General features: G+C 39.3%; 1 pseudogene; it reads left to right on the top strand.

Moving 5' to 3' along the window:
• The first annotated feature begins 7,383 nt into the window (after nt 1-7,383).
• LOC138811438 (U6 spliceosomal RNA) lies at nt 7,384-7,480 on the top strand (annotated as a pseudogene).
• The last annotated feature ends 11,578 nt before the right edge of the window (nt 7,481-19,058 follow it).

Below are 19,058 nucleotides of genomic sequence, written 5' to 3'. Positions count from 1 at the left end.
GTACAGCTTTCCACAACTTCAAATAGGTAATGAAACATACTTATCCTTTTGGCAATATCAAATGCAGTTTCTTCCAAGTCGTTCTTCAGACCTGGTTTGATATAATGGTTCAATAGAAGGAGATACAGAGTATCTTTGCTATTTCTACTCCCAGCAGCAAGATGCAAAGGGGTCAAGAGGCCTTTAGTTTGGGGATTGGTATCTGCATCATGATGAAGTAAGACAGAAGCCATTCTGGTATTATTCCACATATAAGCACTGTGCAGGGGTGTCCAGCCATTCACAGTTATTGAATGAATATCTGCCTTGAGCTACCAACTCATGGACAATGTCTAATTGTCCACTCTAGGCTTCCAGATGAAGAGGGTTATACTCATCCTTATCCCTAGTATTCATCTGGGTGGCCTTTTGGGAAAGTAGTCCCTGCACCATAGTAAGCCGATTAATTTCGGCATCCCAAAGAAGAAATTTGTTTGGATCCTACTCCATTTTTTTCTTGCAATTGATACCATTCCTCACTTTTTCATCTTGTTCCTTGTCTTCATCAGAATTGCCTAACCAGAGACTTTGAGTGCCAGTGGGAATGAGATGTCCATGTATTTCCCTAATAGTTCACATTGGTTGAACTGTTCAGAAAAATATGGTGTATTTACTGCTTATGATTTTTGACCATGATTTATTTTCTCTTTTTTCATTTTTACTATTCTAAATTATTCTAAATGGAGAGTAGAAAATTGATAGAGAGCAGAGGAAAGATTTTCCTTCATATTCAAATGCACAGACTGAAAATGAGGACCAGTGGTGTCTTCATGTGCAGCTTCTTCTAGGAATGAAAAAATAGGAAACAATGACTTCTATGTGAATGATTTGGGAAATACCATGTTATATTGTAAGAAAACTCACTATTCAACATATGGGCTTTAAGAGCTTTCTAGTAGCTTTCTAATGTTGGTATCCAACCTTAGAAAAAAATGTATAATGCAGTAGTAAAATAGAAGTTCTTTGTATGACTACCTAAATTCTTGTTTTTTGAAAGACACTTGTTTTCATCTAAAAATAGTCCTGTCTATTGTCGTCAGGTGATTTTGATGAATGAAGATGCCTAATGAGAAGTCAAAATGTATTAGTAGTCCTTTGCTACCAATTAAATTTCACTTTTTCTTCTTGGAGAATATAATCATCAACGCAACAGTTCAGAATCAGCAAGCAATAGTTCAGAATCATGCTTCTAGTGCAAGTGGATCACCAGTAAGTAATCCTTGATTCCCTACAAGTTGGAAACTGTTGGTCTAGGGTGACTTTATGGCATAAATTTTGGGATTGATGGTCATAGAAATAATAGCTCAATCTGATAAACAATTGCTTACTCTTGAAGAATTAATTATAACCGATGCTTTACAGTTTTATCCTATACCAGAATGTGGCTATTTTTCTGTTCACTTCTCAATCTGTAACACCCCATTGGAAAATGCATCTATTGCAGAATTACATAACATGGAAACAGGTACTATTTTGAATCTCTCAGGTATGGAATGTTCAGAATTTGAAAGTGAGTAGTTATTAGTCATAGGAATTTTGTAGAACATACATATTCTGTCCTCTTAACAACTTATTTACTTTTAAAAGTTTTGGGTTTCCATAGAATTAAACGGTTTTCGGTTTTGGTATGAGAAAGTACTAGTTAATTCTTTTTTGAAAATATTGGCAAGTATATTGTGAAAAAATTGTCTAGTTGGATAACATTCAAGTTGATGGCCCTCCCATAAAGAAGGGGTAATTCATTCAAATTAGATGCCAAATAGTACTGATTTTTTTAAAGTTACTACATAAAGAACAATATTTACTATACCAATACAGTGAAATTTTATTTCATGCAGCTTATATTTTAAATTTAATTTTAATGTGAAAGTGATGTGCACTGCGTTAGCAATTGTAAGGCAGTGAATACATAACTTTTCAAACTTATTATCCTCTCTCTCATTTTTCTCACAGTTTTCCTTCACCCTAAAACCCCTCACAAGTTGTAATGTACATTTCCAACATATTGTCTTCTGAGTATTGCTATTGCATTGGTTTGCCTTTTGTCCTTTGTCTCGCCATTTGTTGTTCCTCTTCCCTTCCCTAATTAAGGTAAATGTATACACAATACACAGGGTACCAAAATGAAACACAGTAGGAGATAAACCATAGGGGAAAACCCAAGGAAAATAGAAATCACATAGTACATTAAAAACAACAACTGCAAATAAATATCTCTTTCCATATCTTAGAGTTCATTTTGCTCAGCATCATGTTCATATATATGCCTAACAAAGTCACTGGAAAATAATAGTTTCATGGATACTATATCATGAAAACAACATGTTAACTGTTTTTGATGGTAAAGGTGGAATTAGCATTGGTAAATTCGCAATTCTGATAAAGGAATTTCAAAATAGTTTTAAAATTATGACAGGTGAATTTTAATTGTTCAAAATTTTAACTTAGCCTATTAAGAAAATTTAAAATTGCCTGAGAAAATAAGCTTTCATGCAAAGAAATTCATGGAGACATAGCTGAGAAGGAGCAATGTGGGTAAGATGGCTCATTTTCACAGTAAACAAACAAACCTCACAAACCTTGCTGTAAATCCTGTAGGTTCCCATGAGAATTGTCCTTACCCAGGAAATATACTCTTACTGCGTGAAACAAGGTTGTAATGGAATTTAAATTCAAAGTTTTTATTTTAAATAAGACATCACAATTTGTGAACTGACCTTTAATTACTAAACAGTAATTCTCTTAAAAAGATAATTTGAGTCAAAATATTTAGGAAGAAAGTGCCCTTCACAATGAAAGAACGTATTGAGTTTACACTTTTCTTTTTAAATACTTTCCACAATGTCTTTGCACGTGAAGCACTGAAACACAGAAAAAAATCTGATTGGATACTTCAAACCAATGATTTCACATTTCATAGTAGTTTAAAAAATAATATCCTTATTAACATGAGATAGTGAAGATTTCTTTTATTACATAAGCCAAAAAGTTTGGGGATCAGAAAATAATTGAGCAAATTGAAAAGGTAAGAAAACACGTTATTACATACCCTAGCTAAGCATTTTGGTGTCAGCAGTGGAGGGGACTAAAACTTTTTGATATAGATTGTCTTAATGTTTTTGCTACCTTAAGTGATTTTACAGAGCCTATTTGGCTCAGTGTAATGAAGAACAAATTGAACGAAGACATGACAATAAATTCCACCTCCAAATAAAAGAGTTTTCAAAGAGAAACCATGAAGATGTAGCAGTGGGGGACGTCTTATAGTCCTTCAGCTTCACTAGACTTGAAGCCAAGAAGTTGTGATTAATTGGAAATCAAGCAAGAGCTAAGAGGAGGACATAGAAGTAGGACATAGAAATATTGCCTTTGTAACAGACAATGTCATCCAAGGAATCGGTGATTTAACTCTATTCTTCTCCATACATCATGTTGAGCAAATACAAGACCAAGAGGAAAATAATCTATTTAAATAATTTTGCAAAGAATAACTTCACTGTTCCTGATATGGTATCTAAGGAGAGTCTTAAGAGAGAAGATAAAAGTCTTAAGAGAGAAGATAATAGTGGAGTATTCTTAGGTTTCCTCTAAATATCTTGTTAGCAAAATATATTGTTGAGGTTAGAAGTGATTGAACCAAAAAGTGGTGGAGTAATTATTTTTGTGGGCACTTTAGACACAAGAAAATTTCAAGGTAAAAGAAAAAAGAAAAAAAAATTATAGCCAAATAGTTGTGATTATAGGTTCTTGGACTGGATTTTTGGAGACAAAGTTTTGCATTAGTGTTGTTCCTCATTAACATAGTTGTTGGGTTTTCGTGGCAACCAAATGAAAAGGGGAAGTTTAATGGACTCCCTTGAACAAGTAAAGAGCATGATAGAAAATAATGGCAAATAATATTTAATGAATTATTTTGAACAATTATTTTGTGAGAACCAAGAAGGAAAGAAATTTCAAAATCACATGACGTTATTAAAAGTATGAAAATGGAGTAGTGAAGAGATTGAGAGAAAACATAGAGTACTATTTTCTCTCCAGTGGAGTAATAGGTTCTTGATCTTGCTTCTTCCATTCTTTCTTCACAAGCTATCAAGTGTGCCTCAGGACTGGAGTATCCAGTTCAGACAAAGAGCACTCGCAGAAGAAAATATTTGCAGTAGATATAGGTGATTTATAACCTTAGACAATCTTTTTAAGTCTGTTCAAAATTCTCCCCTACCCAAAACTTCCCTCTTTGAACAGCTTTCTGTGCTTTTCCAAAGACCGCCCTTCATTAACTGCTTAAAATTTTGAAAGGGCATATTCATACGCTCTAGAGATTGCTGTTTGGTTGTGATTTTTGTGTGTTTTATTGTTGTTTTTAAGTGAATTTCAAAAGTTTGTGCAAGTGTTTTACAATTAAATATGTCCATCTAATTGTCTAATGCTCCTGGATCAGAGTCACTCCTTCTATAAATCTCAAGCAACCCTTTCTCCATGATTTAGTTCAGATTTACCACTTCCTTTATTACATATGTACATTGCATATTCTAGCTGTACTTGCCCCTTGTTCCATTTTTCATTCATTCTATTTCTTGACTATTGTTCCTCTCTGGGTTCCATTTCCTGATAGTCATTCTGTTAAACTGCCTGTTAATACTTTGAAAGGTTTATATACATTCCATGGAGTTTCACTCCCACATACACTTGAACTGTTGTCAGCTTATATTTCCATAATTCATTCATCTGCAATAACAATTTGCAAGACTGGAGATGTTAAGCACTTAGACATGATTTTATTCTCATTCATTTGGAAGATTAATCTTTAATCAATAAGAAAGTTTAAAAATGGCTTAGAATTTATTCCTAACTACCAGTTTTTTTTATAAATAGCTTTGGACAATGGTGTGTGATTATTTTATTTTGCATAGGATAATTTTTTCTACTACCTATAAGTTTTGGAAAAGAAGAAAACTAAAATTTACTTCTTAGAGGAATATGACAGAAATAGAAGACAGATTTTATGTTTGTCACATCTCTCATCAGTACCCATATTCAAGATTTAAAATCATATTTCTTACTATGTTAGACAGATTGGGAAAACATAAAACAACACATGATAGGGCAGTTATTAGTGACTTTTTAAAATGTACCTTCTTATTTGATGAAATTTACTTTGTTAGCTAATATTTGGGTTTGAAATATGGGAGGCTGATCTATTTAACACATTTCTGGAAGGCACCCACTAAACAACACAAATTGTGAGGGGTACTATTTCTACACTTTAAAGAATGGTTTAACTTGTTTGGTATTAGTGCTGGGTACGTAAATCAACTCTTGTAACTTGCTCCCTACACTTGAAAACATTGTAATGTCACTATCATCTACTTGTCAAGGGTTATTTTGGCAAATGTGATTTTAAATAGTTTAGTTGAAAATGAATATACTTCCAGGAGATTAAATGTATGTTATCATTGGTTTGAGAATGACAACATTTTTTATACTACAGAACCTAGTTTACTGAAATACCCGTGTATTGAAGCACTAAGGATCTTCACAGTTAATGTTTTTCTAAATGATATTTGACCTCTAAATCAAGTATTCCTAGCCTTGGTAGACCAATTATGGATCTATCATTACAGAAACTATTTTTTGGGGGGAGTCCAGTCGTGGGGACTGATCTTTGGGCCTGGGCACTGTCCCTCAGCTCTTCAGCTCAAGGCTAGAGCTCTATCACTTGAGCCACAGCCCCACTTCCGGCTTTTTTTCTTTTTGCTTATGTGGTGCTGAGGAATCGAACCCAGGGCCTCAGGCATGCAAGGCAAGTGCTCTACCACTGAGCCACCTTCCCAGCCCTACAGAAACTATTTTTTTGGCTGCACTGAAATCTTTCATTAATCATTAGGAGAGGGGTACTAAAAATAATCTTGTTCATTTGTGATTTTGTTCACTCATATGGGCTGGTCATCAGTAAATTGAAAGTTTGAATTACAGTACTTTCTCTCAGATTTTGTGATCTCATCTTTCATTTTAAGTTGCCTTGCATTTCACAATTGATTTCTGCTAATTCTTGTAAGGAATTGGGGTCCAGAAATAATGTAGGAAATGAGAAATTGAGATGAGTCTTCAATTATTTTCTAGAAAGATTCACTGTGTAAAATTTAAAATCAGCACATATAAATATAAAATATATAAGTACATATAAAATAAAAATTGTTTTGCATTATTGTGTTGTGGTTAGGGAATCAAAAGCAACTCTGTTTTGGGGGGGGGGTTTTGGGTCCGGTCGTGGGGCCTGAATTCTGGGCCTGGGTGCTGTCCCTCAGCTCTTAAGCTCAAGGCTAGCACTCTACCACTTGAGCCACAGCGCCACTTCCGGCTTTTTTCTTATGTGGTGCTGAGGAATCCAACCCAGGGCCTCAAGCATGCAAACCAAGTGCTCTACCACTGAGCCACCTTCCCAGCCCCAGCAACTCTGTTTTAAAGTATTATTCCATTATCTCTACCTCAGTTTTTGGTAGAGTTAGACTTAAAGCTTTACCATTTGTAGATTTACAGCCTAGAGGCAAGAAGAAACACTATGATTAAAACATTACCAATTTCAGGCCTAATATCAAGGAGAAACATATGGCCTTCTTCAGGAGCTATGGAAATATTTGGTGATAGAAAATCAGTAGTGTAAATTCCTGCCAGATTGGATGATGCACAGGCTAGAACAGTAGGTAATCATGCATATGAACAATTTTTTCACCTTCTTGGCTTTAGCTACTTTTGAAATGATAAGTATAATAAACACTTATATTTTGATAAAATATCTTCCATTCTGAAAATTTCTGTCTGAACTGTTCATCTCTCTATGATTCCTTGTAACTAAGATTAGTTTTGTTCCAGTAAGACAATCTATGCTGTCAGGGTAAGATATTCTGGTTGGTCTATTCCTACATGGAAGAAGGGTAAAGGTTCAGGTAGACATTTGTCCCAGCAAGACCTCATTTGGGAAATTTTAAGCTGCAGAAGTTTAGAAGTAGCTCTTAAGCAAGTCTTACTTTGAATCCATTAGCTCTACAAAGCTAACTGAGTTGATAAATAAGTATTTGAAAAGCCAACACCTTTGGACTTAGCTGAAAAGGTTTCAAAGTATGATTAAATTTAAAATGAAAATGACAAAATAGACATTGACAAAAAATTGTAAATGTGAGTAATCGACCAAACGATATGTTTTTTCCAATATACACAGAATTTTAGAGAAATAAGATCAATAGCATTTTTAGGAACAATAAGGGTTCCTTGTTACAAATAGGGAACCATGGATAGATGCCTGTATAAAGATTGCATCATTAAGTACTTAAATTTAGAGGGTAGTACATGCTTCAGAAACAGGTCTACCCAAATTTCAATACAAAGATTAACATGGCACATGCACAAAGATGATATGAAAATTTGTGAAATATTCCATATTTTTTTCATTCTTCTGATGCAAGAAATGAAAAACAGTTATTAAAAAGTAAATTACAAAAAAAACAAGTGTAACAATACATGTAATTTATAGAATTAAAGGTTAGATTGAAATCAGTGTATTAATTCTTCACCTTAGAAAGGCCTTTACATAGCATAACCTTTACAAAACTTGAAATTAGATAACATTGTAATTTTATCCCAAAGAAATAAAATAATATAAGGACCTAGGAAAAAAAGAAATCTTAAACTTCTTCTATATGGAATGCAGTCTGAAAGGACACATTTATTAATGAACCTATACATTATATAACAATGTAGAATTCCAAGTATTATATCTAGGAGCGAATGAAATAGATTATGGATATTATACAAACACAGACATACTTTTTTTCAGAAAACTACAAGGAAAACTTTAGTTTCTATACTATTCATTTCAACAGAGAAGTTAAAATTATTTCTGATTTTAAAAAATCACAAACTGCAGAAATCATTATAGATGTATACAAACAACTCTTTAATACATTTTGACATAAAAGTCAGGCAATTCTCTTGAAAGAATACCATGGAATCCATTAAGGGACACAAAGGATGGACTGGCATTTTTAAAATTTAAGAAACTTAACCAAACCATTACAACTTAGGAGAACAATTTGAACAGCCTTCCACAACTTCAAAGAGGTAGTGATACATACTTATCGTTTTGTGGCAATATTAAATGCAGTTTCTTCCAAGTTGATCTTCAGACCTGGTTTGATATAATGGTTCAACAGAGTATCTTTTCTATTTATATTCCCAGCAGCAAGATGCAAGGCAATCAAGAGGCCTTTAGTTTGGGTATTGGTATCTGCATCATGATGAATTAAGAAAGAAGCCACTCTAGTATTATGGCACATATAAGCACTGTGCAGGGTTGTGAGCCATTCAGAGTTATTGCATGAATATCTGCCTTGAGCTACCAACTCAGGACAAAGTCTAAGTGGCCACTCTAGGCTTCCCAATGAAGAGGGGTATACTCATCTTCATCCCTAGTATTCATCTGGGTGGCCTTTTAGGAAAGTAGTCTACAAGCCATAGTAAGCAGATTAATTTCAGCATCCCAAAGAATAAATTTGCTTGGATCCTACTCCATTTTTTTCTTGCAATTGATACCATTTCTCACTTTTTCATCTTGTTCCTGGTCTTCGTCAGAATTGCCTAACCAGAGATTTTGAGTGCAAGTGGGAATGAGATGTCCATGTATTTCACCAAGATTTCACAATGGTTGAACTGGTCAGAAAAATCTGGTGAATTTCCTGCATGTAGTGACCGTCTACTCGACCAGCGAGGAAAAACGACCACCACACCAGAAGTCTTCTCAGATCACGCTTTATTGGAGAGCCTTTTAGTTGTAGGAGAGCTTGGGCGCGAGAGAGCGTGCACCCAAAATACAGCCGCTTATATAGGGAATTGGAACACGGGTCTTTCTATTGTTGGTCGCCTGCCTTTTACCGTCACCAGGTGTCATGGGATTGGCTGGGGACACTACCTGGCTCGCACACGCGCGCACAGCCCAGGCGTCCCGCCAAGCACCGTCTGGAGTGGTAATCCTCAAAACTGCAAGGGAGTGGGCGGAGTCTCGCCTCGGCTCCCTACAGTTCCCCCTTCTTTGTTTTATGGCAACAGGTAAGAGTAGAGGTTGGGCCTCTGTCTAAGACATTAATGAGAGGACCTTGCACTGGCCTTCGCCTGAGGGGCGCCATCCCCAGTGATGACCAGGTCCGTCCGATGCCTTTTTTGCAGAGGTGGGATCTTGGGCATCAATCCACTTGCAACCCAGCATGCTCTTCTTGAGGAGATGGTACCCTCAAGTGCAGTGCACTTGCCTGGCAACCTGTCCCAAATTGCAAATTGCATACCTGTCCTGGTGCAATGGGATCCCCTGATCCCTCGGGGTGCTAAGGCTATGCAGAATGGTAAGGCTTAACTGCCTCTTAGGGCCGACAGCCAGATCTGGGGTGAGGATCCACTCTCCAAAGCGGCTAATGCTTGCAAGATAACAACCTTGTCCCTTCTGGTTTGGGCTCGAAGGCAACAGACCAACCATAGGCAGACCACGCATCCTCCCAAGCAGCAGGCTAAAAACATTCCGACTCCCACCCGCTCTTTGACAAAGGACACCACAGAGGCAATCCAGTCAGTAAATTGTAACAGCCCACAGCATCATTGGTTTAGCTATCACAGGGATTGCTATTAGCACTGTTGCTAACAGCAAGAAGATCAGCTGTATCTTCAAGAGGGGGTTTTTCTGCAGTCTCCACCGGCCTGGTCAGTCTCGTTGGCACCCAGTGAGGTACTTCTTGACTCTGTGGAAAAACACAAACAGCTCCCCTGGATCTCGTTATTACCGGATCCGGTCCATACCATTTATTATTAATAACATCCTTCCACATAACCATGTCTTTAGTATCCATGGAGTCTCTTGTCATATGCCGATCTGCGGCAGACTGATCGTTGTCATTTAGAATTAAAAAATTAAGGGTAAAGAGCGCAAGAGAAAGTCTTTCCCTGGGGGATGCGGACTCAGCAACTCCCCCTTTTTGTTTTTGAAGCATTTCTTTTATGCTTCTATTAGCTCTTTCCACTATACCTTGTCCTTGAGGATTGTAGGGCAATCCGGTGGTGTGGGCAACCTGCATTTGTGCGCAAAAGGCGCGAAAACCATGGGAAGTATAAGCAGGGCCATTATCCGTCTTAAGTCTAAGGGGCTTTCCCCAAGCTGCCCAAGATTCTAAGCAGTGTATTCTGACGTGAGACACCTTTTCTCCTGCCAGAGGTGTGGCATGAATGACACCAGAAAAGGTGTCCACAGACACATGTAAATATTTCAACTTACCAAATTCCGTCAGATGAGTAACATCCATTTGCCATAGGGCGTTTGGTCTCAACCCCCTGGGGTTTACCCCCACATGGGGAGGATGAAGAAAGGTAACACAAGATTTACAGGCTTTAACAATATCTCTTGCCACATGCCTGGACAAATTATATCTTTTCCTAAGGGTATTAGCAGGTACATGATACAATCTATGAAAGTCTTTTGCCAATTCTACAGGATCAGCAGCGACCAGAGCCACAGCCCGAGTTGCCTGGTCCACCAAATCATTACACTTTGCCATTGGGCCCGGTAACATAGAGTGGGCGCGAATATGTCCAATATAAAAAGGATGTTTTCTGTTTAAGATAAGGGACTGAATCTGTAACAAAACATTAGAAATTGTACTGGCCTGCTTAACTGAAGCAGCAACTTCAAGAGAAGCAACGGCATTTACAACATATAATGAATCAGAAAATAAGTTAAAAGGTTGATCAAATCTTTTAAAAACTTCAAGCACAATTAAACATTCAACAGCCTGTGGGACATTCGGCCGAAAATTAAAAACTACCGGCTGTTTGTGTCCTTGAACAAAAAAGGCACCTTGTCCAGATTTTGATCCATCCGTAAAGATGGTTAGAGCATCAGCCAAGGGCTCCTTTGAAGTGACAACAGGAAAATACACTAAATTTTTGTTAACTATGGCAAGCAGAGGATGCTTAGGATAATGACTATCAATTACATTTGGAAATGAGCAAACAAGAATTGCCCACATATCCACTGTGGCTGCTAAAATTTCAACTTGCTCACGGGTGTATGGAATAATTAATTTATCTGGAATTTTTGCAAAGTGCATTAAACAATACTTCATACCCAAAATTGCCTGTTTAGCCACTAATTCAGGAAAATATTGAACAGTTTTTGCTCCCACAGAATTGCCATGGAGCCACAATAAGGGGCCATTTTGCCAAAGAACCCCCGTGGGATAATTTTTTGTTTTTAATATACATAAATCAATAGGTAATTTTAAATCAACCCGTGAAAGTTGAGCCCTAGACAAAGCTGCCTCAACCTTTTGTAGGGAATTTAGTGCTAAAGGTGTCAGGGATCTAGAGGAGGTGACTTCAGGGTCGCCCTCCAAAATAGCAAATAAAGGTAACAACTCTGACCGAGGGAGATTAAGAAACCCCCTTATCCAATTAATATCTCCTGCCAATTGCTGAAAATCATTAAGTGTTTTAAGATGACCAGTTCGAATGGAAAGTTTTTGTGGTTTAATCTCAGTAGGAGAAACAATGGTTCCCAGAAATTGAACAACACTAGTCTGCTGAACCTTCTCAGGGGCAATAATTAATCCTTTATTAGCTAAGGTCTCCGTTACCTGCCCAAACACCTTATGAAGAGTCTCTACCGAGGGAGCAGCCAACAAGATATCATCCATATAATGGACAATCCGTACTTTTGGAAATCTTTCCCTAACAGGGGTTAATGCAGCCCCCACGAACAATTGACAAATTGTTGGGCTATTAGCCATCCCTTGGGGGAGAACTTTCCACTGATAGCGAGCATCCGGAGTTTCATGATTAACCGAGGGCAAAGTAAAGGCAAAGCGCTCCCTATCCTTTTCATAAAGAGGTATGGAAAAAAAAACAATCCTTAATGTCTAAAGCCAAAATAGGCCACTCTCTAGGTAAAGCAGAGAGCAGTGGAAGTCCCCTTTGGATGGGTCCCATAATTTGCATCTGGGCATTTACTGCTCTAAGGTCATGTAATAATCTCCATTTTCCGGAGGCCTTTTTGATCACAAAAATTGGGGTATTCCAAGATGACACTGAAGGCTCAACATGCCCCAGCTGCAGCTGTTCCTGGACAAGAGTTTGAGCCGCTTCCAATTTTTCTCGAGAGAGGGGCCACTGAGGAACCCACACCGCCTTTTGCGTTAACCAAGGTATGGGTACCACACCTTCAGTGGAAGCTTTGTTTTCAGAGGTCCCTAAGAAAAACCCAAACCCTTCCTGTCCTGTTTAGGAAGTGGCTCTATCGGCTCCTTGTGTCCTTGGAGACGCCGACCAAGCCCCAAGGCTGGCACAAATCCTTGCTGTTTCATCATATTCTGACTGGCCTCAGAATAATCATTAGTTAAAGTTAGCTTCAGCTGTTGCTGCACATCTCTTCCCCAAAGATTGACAGGGACGTCTACCACAAATGGCTGCATTTTTCCAACCTGGCCTTCGTCTGTTCTCCAAGTCAATTCTTTTGCACTTAACTGTGGGGCATCGGCATAGCCCAGCCCTTGTAAGGTCTGGGAGGATTTCTGAGTTGGCCATTGCTTTGGCCACTCCCCTCTTTGGATGATGCTTCGATCTGCCCCTGTATCCACCAATCCCTCAAATCTTCTCCCTTCCACTTGGAGAGTTAGCATGGGTCTTTGGTCTAAAGTTATGGACAGGCATGTAAGGTCGACTCCAGTGGAGCCTAGCCCTTTATCTCCTCTCTCTATCTCCTTAGCAGGGAAGTTGCCATGAAGAGAAGGCAAAAGCAGGAGCTGTGCAATTCTATCCCCGGGAGAAATGGACACCACTCCATGGGGGACATGGCAGAGGACCTTGATAGTCCCCGTATAGTCAGGGTCAATTACTCCCGGGAAAATTATTAATCCTCTCATTGTGGAGGAGGAGCGTCCTAAAACTATTCCTACAGTGCCTTCATCTAGGGGTCCTGTCATGTCTGTCTCCACAATCTGGACTCCCATCTGCTGTGTTAATACCCGTCCGGAGGTGGCACAGAGGTCCAACCCTGCGGAGCCTGAGGTTGCTCTTCTTGGCTGGGGGGTTGTAGCAGGTGCTGTCAGGGAGCCAGAGTCTGAAATGCCCCATAAACTTTCGGGCCCTGGGGACGAGGGCCCTTCTCTCCGTTTTTTGGCTCCTGTTCCGAATTAGTGTTTGGAGTAATTTGGGGGATAAAATGTCCATTGATGTCTCTAACTGACCTGCATTCGTTGACCCAATGCTTTCCCTTTTTACAACGAGGACACACTCCTGGAGTCCTTGGCGGCCTGGGTATGTTTTGTGCAGGACCACCATTTTGTGGGCATTGCTGTCTAAAATGTCCCAACTGACCACACCGGAAACACCCTTTTCCTTTACTATCTTTTGCGGGCCCGGCAGCCGACAAGACAGCAGCCGCCAGCCCCGCATTGGTCAGGGGGCCACCTACTTCTCTGCAGGCTTTTAACCAAGCTTCTAGGCTTTGGGTTCTTACTGGGGTAATTGCCCTCTGACATTCCTTGGTGCTTTGTTCAAAAATGATTTGTTGTACAAATGGCATGGCTGTTTCCAGATTTCCTAACACCCGCTCGGCTGTCTCTAGCATACGGGCAACAAAATCAGAAAATGGCTCATTAGGGGCCTGCATGATTTTTGTTAGATTGCCAGCCACCTCTCCCTTGTTTGGGAGGGCTCGCCAGGACATGTAAAAAACCTCGTTTACCTGGCGGTATACTTCAAAGGGATATCCTGTCTGGTCTACCGAGTAGATTCCCTGCCCGAGAAGCATGTCTACGGTCCAGTCCGTGTGCCCGTCACGGACATTTTGTCTGTATTGGGCTTGAGCCTTGTCTTGAACAATAGACCGGAGATCGAGGTACTGCCCATGATTAAGGCAGGTACGGGCTACCTCAAACCAGTCCGTGGGTGTCATGGCATTGAAGGTCAGTCTTCGGAGCAAGGCAGTGGTATAATTAGCCGTCACTCCATAAGTCCGGACTGCCTCAACTAAATCCTTAAGCTGGGAGTAGGAAACCGGCTCAAAATTTCTTTCAGCAGTAATCAGATTTTCAAAAACTGGGAAAGCAGCTGCCAGCTGCGACCAGGTATTTTCTTTAATAAAGTGACTCTTCCCTGCCGGCGGGCACGGCGGGGGGGCCGACGGGTGAGGGCCAGCTCCATTTCCTCTCCCTGGCTGTTGCGGTACTCCCACCCCTAGGGGGCGCCACCCTCCATATCTGTCTGCCACGTGCTCCGCCGCAGCCTCTTCTAACTCTTCACTATCAGCTGGATCGAGCTGCTCTCCCTCCTCCTCTAACATTTTTTCCTCTGAGTCACTCACAAGATTACTATATTCTTGGTCCCGCCCTTCCACGTGTAGGGCTGAGAACCGGTTTGCTCTTAAAGAAGGGCAAGGGAGTCTCCTTGAGACCCCCTCCTCTCTGAAACCCTTCTCCTTTTGTGAGGGCTGCAGCCCCTCTCGCTTTAATTCTTTAGGATCCTTCTGTCTTTTTTCCCTTTTTCTTTTAGGCCTCTTTTCCTCCCCATTACTGTATACTGACTCTGATAGACTATCCTGATGCTGCGTTAGTACTTTGCGTCCTTCCTGGATTAAATCAAACCCTCCCTCCTCCAGGCAACTGCGCACCATCAAAAAGACAAGCCACAAGGGAAGAAGCAATGCAAGCAACCAATAAATATCTAAATCTACAGTGAACAGCATACCGGGGGATATTTACCGACGTCTCCTCTCCGCGTGTTGAGTTCTGGCTCTGATTCAGCCTCTCGCGCGGGTCCCTTCCCTGGTTTGTTCCCGGGTTTCGGCACCAGTTGTAACGACCGTCTACTCGACCAGCGATGAAGAACGACCACCACACCAGGAGTCTTCTCAGATCACGCTTTATTGGAGAGCCTTTTAGTTGTAGGAGAGCTTGGGCGCGAGAGAGCGTGCACCCAAAATACAGCCGCTTATATAGGGAATTGGAACACGGGTCTTTCTATTGTTGGTCGCCTGCCTTTTACCGTCACCAGGTGTCATGGGATTGGCTGGGGACACTACCTGGCTCGCGCACGCGCGCACAGCCCAGGCGTCCCACCAAGCACCGTCTGGAGTGGTAATCCTCAAAACTGCAAGGGAGTGGGCGGAGTCTCGCCTCAGCTCCCTAAACCTGCATATGTTTTTTCACCATGATTTAATTTCTCTTTTTCCATTTTTAATATTTTGAATTATTCTAACTGGATAGTAGAGAATTGATAGAGAGCAGAGAAATGATTTTCCTCAGTATTCAAAAGTACAGTCTGAAAATGAGGACCAGTGGGGTCTTCATGTGCAGCTTATTCTAGGAATGAGAAAATAGGAAACAATGCCTTCTATGTCAATGACTTGGGAAATACCATGTTATAGTGTAAAAGAAATCACTATTCAATAAAGGCTTTAAGAGCTTTCTAATAGCTTTGTAAAGTTGGTATCCAACATTAGAAAAAATGTATAATGCAGTAGTAAAATAGAAGTCCTTTGTATGACTACCTAAATTCTTGATTTTTTTTAAATAGCTATACCATTCTGAATTTTTTTAAAATTTTTATTGTGAACATACTGTACAGAAGGGTTAAAATTACATGGGCAAGATAATGACTATATTTCTTATCAAGCATTGTAGCCTCCTCCTTTGTTTACCCTTCACAACCTTTCCCAGCCTCCCCCTACTTCCCACCCAAACCTACCCCCACACCAAAGTTGTAAAGTTCGTTTTCGACATGACAACTTGTACTTCTCATTGTTGCAACGGATCCATCTGTATCCTTATTTAAATGAATTGTTTTTCACCATCCCCTCTTCAAATTATACCGACATCAAATACACTGAAAGCAGGGGTTATACTGTGGTGGAGGAACATACAAAGCAACAAAGAAATAATCTTTTATATGTGTTAGAAACAACTGCATGAAAGAAAAAAAACTTTTAAATACATATCTAAGGGTTCATTTTCCTAATATCACCTTATCCGACCTTCTCTGATTGACTCATACATATACTAGATATTGAAAATAAGGGAAACCGTGGGGCCTATGACTCATTGGGCTTGGCTTACTTCACTTAATGTAAATATTTGCAAGTCTTTCCATTTCCTAACAAATGGGGAAATGTCATTCTTTCTGATGGAGGCATAGAATTCCATTGTGTATATAAACCACATTTTCTTGATCCATTCATCTACTGAGGAACATCTGGGTTGGTTCCATATCTTAGCTATGGTAAATAATGTTGCAATAAACATAGTTGTGCTGTTAGCTTTAGTGTGGTCTTGTTTGTAAACATTTGGGTAAATGCCCAAAAGTGGGATTGCTGGGTCATAGGGGAGCTCTATGTGAAGTCTTTTCAGGAACCTCCATACTGCTTTCCAAAGTGGTTGAACAAGTTTACATTCCCACCAACAATGAAGTAACGTTCCCTTCTGTACACATCCCCTCCAGCATCTGTTGTTGTTAGAGTTCTTGATTTTTGCCATTCTAACTGGAGTGAGGTGTTATCTCAATATTGTTTTGATTTGCATTTCTTTTATGGCTAGGGATGTTGAGCATTTCTTCATGTGTCTATTGGCCATCCTTCTTTCTTATTCAGAGAAGTTTCTCTTTAAGTCTTTCGCCCACTTATATAATGGGCAGTTGTTTCTTTGAGGATTTATTGTTGGGGGATTTAATTTTTTGAGTTCCAAGTATATTTTAGATATAAGACCCTTGTCTGTTGTATGGCTAGTGAAGATCTTCTCCCAATCCGTGGGCTTTCTATTGATCTTGCTAGCTATGTCCTTTGCCATGCAGAAGCTCTGCAACTTTATGCAATGCCATTTGTCCAACCTTTCTTTGATTTGTTGTGTTTCGGGGTCTCTATTCAGAAAATTTCGGATTGAGCCAAGGAGACATAGGGTTTCTCCTATTCCCCTGCTTTGACTTCGAGGTCTTTCTTCCATTTGGAGTTGATTCTGGTGCAGGGTGATATATAAGGATCTAGCTTTATTTTTCTACAAGTAGTTAACCAATTTTGCCAGCACCATTTACTGAAGAGGCTGTCTTTCTTCCATTCTATTGTTTTAGCTCCCTTATCGAAGATTAGATGGCGATAGGTCTGTAGGGTCATTTGTGGGTTTTCAATTCTATTCCATTGGTCCTGAGGTCTGTTCGTATGCCAACACCAAGCAGTTTTGATTACTATGGCTTTATAGTAGAATTTGAAATTTGGTATTGATATTCCGCCAGCAGTGTTCTTTCCGTTGAGGAGCGTTTTTGCTATTCAGGGTCTTTTATTGTTCCATATGAATTTTTGGATTGCCTCTTCTATTTCCTTGAAGAATGAGGGTGGAATTTTGATAGGTATCGCGTTGAATTTGTAGATAGCCTTGGGAAGTATTGCCATTTTCACGATGTAAATCTTTCTAATCCAGGAGCATGGGAGGTTTTGCCGTTTTTTAAGTTCTGTGTTGATTTCCTTTTTCAAGATTTTAAAGTTTTCATCATAGAGTTCCTTCACTTCTTTGGTAAAGTTAATTCCTAGGTATTTTATTTTTTGTGGGGCTATTAAAAATGGAGTTGCTTTCTTAATTTCAGCCACACTTTTCTCATTGTTGGCATATAGGAAAGCCATTGATTTTTGAGGGTTAATTTTATAACCTGCTACTTTGCCAAAGTTTTGAATCAGCTTGAGTAATTTGGGAGTTGAGTCTATGGGATTCATTAAATACTAGATCATATCATCTGCAAAGAGGGAGAGTTTTGTTTCTTCTTTCCCTATATGGATCTCCTTTATGTCTGCATCTTGTCTTATTGCTGTAGCTAGGCATTCTAATACTAGATTGAAGAGAAGTGCAGAGAGTGGACATCCTTGTCTTGTTCCTGAGTTAAGACGAAATGGCTTTAGTTTTTCACCATTAAGTATAATGCTGGCTGTAGGTTTGTCATATACAGTATTTATTGTATTGAGGATGTTCCATGGATTCCTAATTTTTCCAAAACCTTCATCATAAAGGGTTGTTGTCGAATACTTTTTCTGCATGTATTGAGATAACCATGTGGTACTTTCTCTTGCCCCTGTTGATGTGATGAATAATATTAATTGATTTGCGTATATTGAACCAGGTTTGCATCCCTGAAATGAATCCTGTTTGATCGTGGTGTTTGAGTTTTTGGATGAATTGTTGAAGTTGATTGGCCAAAATTTTGTTGAGAAGTTTTGCATCAATGTTCATCAAAGAAATGGGTCTATAGTTCTCTTACTTTGATGAGTCCCTGCCTGGTTTTGGGATGAGGGTTATGATGGATTCATAGAATGTGTTCGGTATTGAACTTTCTCTTTCAATTTCATTGAAGAGTTGGAGGAGTATTGGTGTGAGCTCTGCTTTGAAGACCTTGTAGAATTCCGCTGTAAAACCATCTGGTCCTGGACTTTTCTTAGCTGGGAGGTCTCTTATTGCTGTTTCTATTTGAATGCTTGATATGGGCCTGTTAATTCATCTTCGTTTAGTTTTGTCATGTCAATATTTTCTAGGAAAAGGTCCATTTCTGTCAAGTTCTCAAACTTATTAGCATAAAGTTTTGAGAAGTATTCCCTTATAATCTTCTGAATCTCGGTTGTTTCCGTGGTGATGTTTCCATTCTCATCTCCGAGTTTATTTATTTGGGTGTGTTCCCTTCTTTTTTTTTGATAGATTTGCTAAGGTACTGTCAATTTTGTTAATTTTTTCAAAGAACCAACTTTTTGTTTCATTGATTCATTCTGCAGTTTTTTTGGATTCTAATTCATTTAATTCTGATTGAATTTTAATTATTTCTTTCCGTCTACTGTATTGGGCTTTATCTTGCTGAGCTCAGAGCTATAAAATAGCCTCTGAGAACTGCTGTGTCCCAGAGGAGCTGGTTATTTGTGTGTTCATTTTTGTTGAATAGCATGAATATTTGAATTTCCTTTCTAATCT

The sequence above is a fragment of the Dipodomys merriami genome, unplaced genomic scaffold (assembly GCF_024711535.1).
Source record: "Dipodomys merriami isolate MVZ:Mamm:240054 unplaced genomic scaffold, mDipMer1.0.p SCAF_529, whole genome shotgun sequence".
In the NCBI taxonomy this organism is placed as follows: domain Eukaryota; kingdom Metazoa; phylum Chordata; class Mammalia; order Rodentia; family Heteromyidae; genus Dipodomys; species Dipodomys merriami.
This window is presented reverse-complemented; position numbering and strand designations above follow the sequence as displayed.